Consider the following 6,000-nt stretch of genomic DNA (forward strand, 5'->3'; position numbering starts at 1 on the left):
ACTCACAAAAATAAATAAGGATTAATATTACTTATAATAATATATAAATCTAAATGGCAAGAATCTAAGCTAGAAAATTAGTTGGAGATAATTAATGATATTTATCTTTAAAAAAATTACTAATTAAACTCTAATTATTGGGAGCTTAATCCTTTCACATCAAATTACATGTGTCATTTTTTTTATTATATTATTTATTGTTCTTGTTTTTTTTTTTTTCAATTACTTGGGACTCTAAATTTGTTCTTCTTTATTTACTCATCATTTTTTATTTTTAAATTAAAAAAAGTCTTGTTCTACTTCTTGTTTATTTATTTCATTTTGTTTTCTTATTTTCTCGTTTCTTTTCTTCTTATATATTAGTATTCAATTTTTTTTATATGCTTAATCCCACAAATTATAGAACTAGAAAAGATATTATTTATTTATTAATTATAAATAATGAAATAAAACATTGATTATATATTAAAAAACACAATTATTTGGTAACTTATCATTGTAAATTATATATAATAAAATTATTATAACAAAATTTCAATTGTATATATTAAAAATCATTATAAAATACTAATTACTAAGGAATGTTTTGATAAATTAAAAAATATTTCATTCAAAAATCTATATTCGGCTAGACTTAAGATGTCAGATAATGTTTTAAGAATAAGCAGTGTTCTAATAAGCAGCGCATAGGATCGCCTTGGCGTTAGGCGGTTGTCCACCGCCCCGATTTTTAGACAATTGAAACTTTTGGAAGTTATTACATTAATTAGCTGTCTAGGCTGCCTAATCGTCGTCTAGACGCCTCAAAATCCGATAAGATGGCCGCTTAGATTAAAATATAATATATCTTATTTTTTATTTTAATTTTTTTTAAAATATGATTTGACATATTTTCTTATCAATTTGTATCGGCTGAAGACGAGAAATATGTTATGTATTTCGAGTTTGATTTCGATAAAGAAGAATTATTGGAGAAAAATTGAGATAAACAAGAATAATTAGATATTTAGACTAAAAAAACCACTTATGCGGGTGAATTCGATAAAGAAAAATTATTGGATAAATATTAAGATGGATCGAACTATGATAATTATATATTTAGGCTAAAAATAAAAAAAACTACCTAGACAGTCATCTAAGCGTCTAGACGCTAGGCAGTGGGTGACCATCCGTCTATCACTTTTTATAACATTGAGAATAAGACAATTAATGGATAAGGAATGTTACATGTCACTTTAGAATTCTATAGCACTCACTACAGTCTGCATGTACTGTTATAAACTATCAGAGATACGTGATATTAGCTGCAATTTTTGGCAACGGTTATCTTGCATATTATTTAGTTGTTCAAAAACAAAATATCTTTACCATTGTAATAATACATACAAATAAAAAAATTCATGTTTAATTTTAATACTTCTGATAAAACGAATAAATTGCATAACTTTTTTTAATTATGATTTTGTTATTTAATTATATAATTAAATTATTGAGATTAATATAATGTTATTGAAGGAATAATACTATTGTTAAAAAATCAATAAGTTCAACCAACAATTTCATTTTTAACTTTGGTTTCATAATTTAAAAATTGGTGATCTCAAAAATAGAAAATATAACAATTAAATAATTAATGTATGCTATTCTTGGTACGTGTAATTTAAACTTTTATTGATATTAAAAAGTATTTTTAAAAATAATCACGACTCATGAAAAAAAAAATTATAAAAGTTCATGAATTAAGATTAAATGTCCATTTGAATGTTTTGTATGTCTGTAAAATTAATTTCAAATTTATATGAGGATTAACTATTAGAAAATTAATAAAAAGAACTAATAAAAATATTAACTATTACAAAAATGATAATAAAAAAATAACACTCAAGTTAGTATAGTAAAAATTGAGGGAAACTAAAACAAAAAATACATAATAGCCATTGTAAAAGGATATAATTATAAAAAAATTAAAGTAAAACAAATTTGAACTATCTGACAAGACTTTAAAAGCCTATAATTTTTAACAAATTTATATAATCCAATATAAATTGTAGTACTAGAATAATAATAATAATAATAGTATTATAGGTAGAAAATTCTGAACAACTTAAATCATTTTTTAAACTTTGTTTACTTGAAGAGATTAACTCAAATTGGTTAATAATCCAAAATTAATCAAATCAAATCAAATGTTTACTTACTATTATTTATCCATGTGATGCGAACATGGTCAAGTTGCCAAGCATGTTAGGGATCCGTTGAAACTGCCACAAGGACTAATGACTAGGGTTTCCGAAGCAAACGATTCAAGGAAGCACTCCAAGTAATGTTTACAAGAGTGGTACCGAGTTTTGAAGGATTTGCGGAGCATGGGAATCAAGTTGGAATATGTTTTAACATGATTCAAGTGCATGAAGATCAAGAAGAGAAGATATGCTTGAAACCACCTTGAATCAGCTCGTTGAGGAGCCTGGAACCAGGCACAGACCTGGTCAGGACCCAGGCCCAGGGTCCATGCCACATCCGTGTGGTGCACGGACCCTGGCACCGACCATGCACGGGGTCCATTCCCTAGGAGTATGTCTTCGTATTTTGATGTTCTGGAAAGCCATGGGCACACAGACCTATGCCCGGACCCTTATCCAGGGTCCGTTCACACACAATGCGGCTTGTGTGTTTTTGGTGGATTTTGTTATTTTTGATGTTTTTTTCCCTATTTTTGAGTGCTTGAGACCCATTAGAAAACTATCTTTAGCATATTTTTCATTATATTTTGTCTTTTCGAGTTGTAAACTATATAACACTAGATTGATTCATTATTTAAAAACAATTATTCAGATTATTGATTTTATCAACCAAAATTCTCTCTAGAATTTTATTGAAGCTTTTGCTTTAAACAAAAAATCAAACATATCAAAGTTTAACTTTGTGGCGTTTGTCGATTGTTCTTCATCGTGGATTGTCAAAGACAAGTTCTTTGAAGGTTCCCTTGAATCACAATTGTATCTCGTGATTATTTATTACTAGTTTCTTTTAAACTAGGGGTGAATATCCAAATTTTTACTTGTTTCAAAGATCGAAAAAAACACTTTGATTTGTTTTGTCATTGAATTGTGGGCGCGATTCTTCTTATAATCGTGTTTGATTTTCATAGATATTAAGATTCATATCATTTGGTAATCAAAGCAAGGTTCTTTGATTCAAGTAAGTTGTATCATATCTTTTGTTATTCGTTCTTTGTTCTTCATATCATTTGGTAGCAAGAGCAAAGGTTTTGATACAAGTAAATTTTCAACATCTTTGATTCTTATCTTCGTTCTCCGTTCTTCGTTCATCATTTGTGTAGCGACCCAACCCGGATCAACTACCTAATCAGAGTTAGAGCATAATTAAGCATGCATTTAAAATAAATTGCTGCGGAAGACTTAAATAAAAATTGACCGGCAGAATACAACCGGTTAAATAAGCCAATATACAACCCAATCAAATTACAAATAATCCTAAGAGTAAAGACCTACAGCTAATCCTGCTGTCTTCATTGATAACTGGCTACTCCAAGCTCTTGGTGCTCAATTCTGCACCTACACCTGCCCCGTCGAATAGGGTGTCCAGACATACAGAAAATACTGGACGTGAGCTCTAAGCTCAATACATATATATATATATATGTATATATATATATATATATATATATATATATATGCAGCACATAAGTGTATTTAAAACGAGGGTAAAAGCAGTACTCAGAGGCGCCATGAATATACAAGGCAATGTCGGATAGCTAGTCCGCGGTGCCGCTCCTATATTCACCTATCAACTATAGCGTCTGCCCCACCGTCGTGGTTGCTCCTAGTGATAGCAAAACCCAAGGCTGAGTGTCCCCAGACAGGAATCCATAAGGAATAACTCATCACCAATGGAAACTGTCATGACTCACATCATACTAGATGCACTCCGCTGTTAAAACATGTATGTGCTAAATCCATAAAACATCGTAAAACATATAGCACATATTCATGCAACATATAAGCATATATATCATGATGGCCATCTCAGTCAGTACTTACGTACCTTACTACAGGAAGTTCTAGTAGTCCCACTCTAGGTTCCAAGTCTATCATCAGCTGTACAATGCAAATATCCATGCATAATTCATTAAGCTCTAAAAGCCTTAACTAAGCTATTGCATACTCCTAAATAATTTAAGGAGACCATATCTATACATGCGTACGTCGTCAGCCCGCTTATGGCGACTATCTCGCAGCTAGGGGCACACCCGTGCTGCAGCTCCACGACCTTGAGCACGGCTCCACTACACTGGCACTGCTCCGCTTTTATGTTAGACATTGTATGACTATGCTAAAATATATTCCCTAATTCAACTCTAAAATAAGAGTACCCAAAGCCCTAAAATAGAGCCACGTGGGCGAAGGATAGGAACTTGGTGCGCTTGAAATGAGGCCCTCGGACCAATATTTATAGACAGCGATCGGAACTTCCGATCGCATGATCGAAACTGCCGATCCGATTGGAGCTTCCAATCCTGTGCTTCTGATCCCTCACGGCCAACCACGTGTCAACCTCTGGATGGTTGCCGACAGTCCGTTCGGAGCTTCTGATCCCACTTCGGTGCTTCCGATCGCCCAGCCTGACGTCACACATGACATAATAATCTGGGCACTGTTCTGAACCTCCGAACCCCTGATCGGAGCTTCCGATCTCCTGATCGGGACTTCCGAACTGTTGCAAGCCTTATCTGATTGATTCATCCCTTATTCATGTTTTAATTAATCTCAACATGATCACTTGATTAATTACTCATTAATCGTTATTTCAATATACCACATGCATGATATTAAATGTGATGTTTTAAATTATTTGAGTTATTTTTTTAGTTAATTTTATGTGTTAGAAGTAAATTATTTTATTTCTAACGTCTGATGAATTTTAAGATTTTTAAAGTTATAGATTGGAGGCTTTCAGGTGAAGAGATACCCGGACACGATTTAAAGAAAAAGATAGTATTTTAGTAATTTTAGAATTTAATTAGCATACTTTATTTTTAAATTTATTTAGTAATAGACCGGGCACTAATTAAATTAAAAGTTAAGTCGTAGGAGGATTTTATAATTTTTGGTCTGAGTAGTGTATTTTACCCATTTAATAAATATTGAGATTTTATGTGAATTGATAAGCTTTTATATATATTTATATATTATATACGTATATTATATATATATGGTTGGTTCGTGTATTTATATACATGATAGGTAATTAAATTAACTTAATTAGTAACTAGTAGATTAGAAACTTAATTAATTAGAAAATATAAAAGAAAAAAAAAACGTGTAGTCAGTAAAATAGAATGAGAAACGCAGTCAGAAGAATAGAAAAGGGGAGAAAAACGTAACGGCTAGGGTTCTTAAAAGTGGAGAAATCTGGTTTTGATCGTGTTTCGGTCTATCTCCGATCCCAGAAACGCGTTCCATATCAACCGTTCTACATATAGAGGCAAGTTTTAATCCGTTTATTTGACTCATCGGTAAAGCCATATATTTTTCAAAGGATTTAAGGATGTTGATTTTAACGATCTAGACAAGATATAATGATTTATGTAAAAGTATATGAAAATAGTGCGTGTATTTAGAAAATCAGTATATGTTTGTGGTGTACTGTGTGTATTTCGGCCACTGTGTATTTAGGTGTACTGTGTGTGTTTCTTTACGGGTCTGTGTGTGTGTGTTTCGTGTGTGTGAGTGCTAGTTCGGGTTACTTCGATCCTACCCCATGGGCATTACCCCATGGGGTAGGTGAAACTTTTTCATTGTTCTAAATCATGGGAAGCCCATATCAATTATGTGGGGCCCGCATAATTTGACCAATCATGTGTTTCCACCTATCACATGGGGTAAAACACATGGGGAAAGATAAAATTTTCAACTAGTTGGTGAAATTATGTGTCGTTGTTTGTAATTACGTGTGTGAGTGGAATTGCGTGTGGTG

The sequence above is a fragment of the Henckelia pumila genome, chromosome 2 (assembly GCF_033568475.1).
Source record: "Henckelia pumila isolate YLH828 chromosome 2, ASM3356847v2, whole genome shotgun sequence".
NCBI classification, from domain to species: Eukaryota; Viridiplantae; Streptophyta; class Magnoliopsida; order Lamiales; family Gesneriaceae; genus Henckelia; species Henckelia pumila.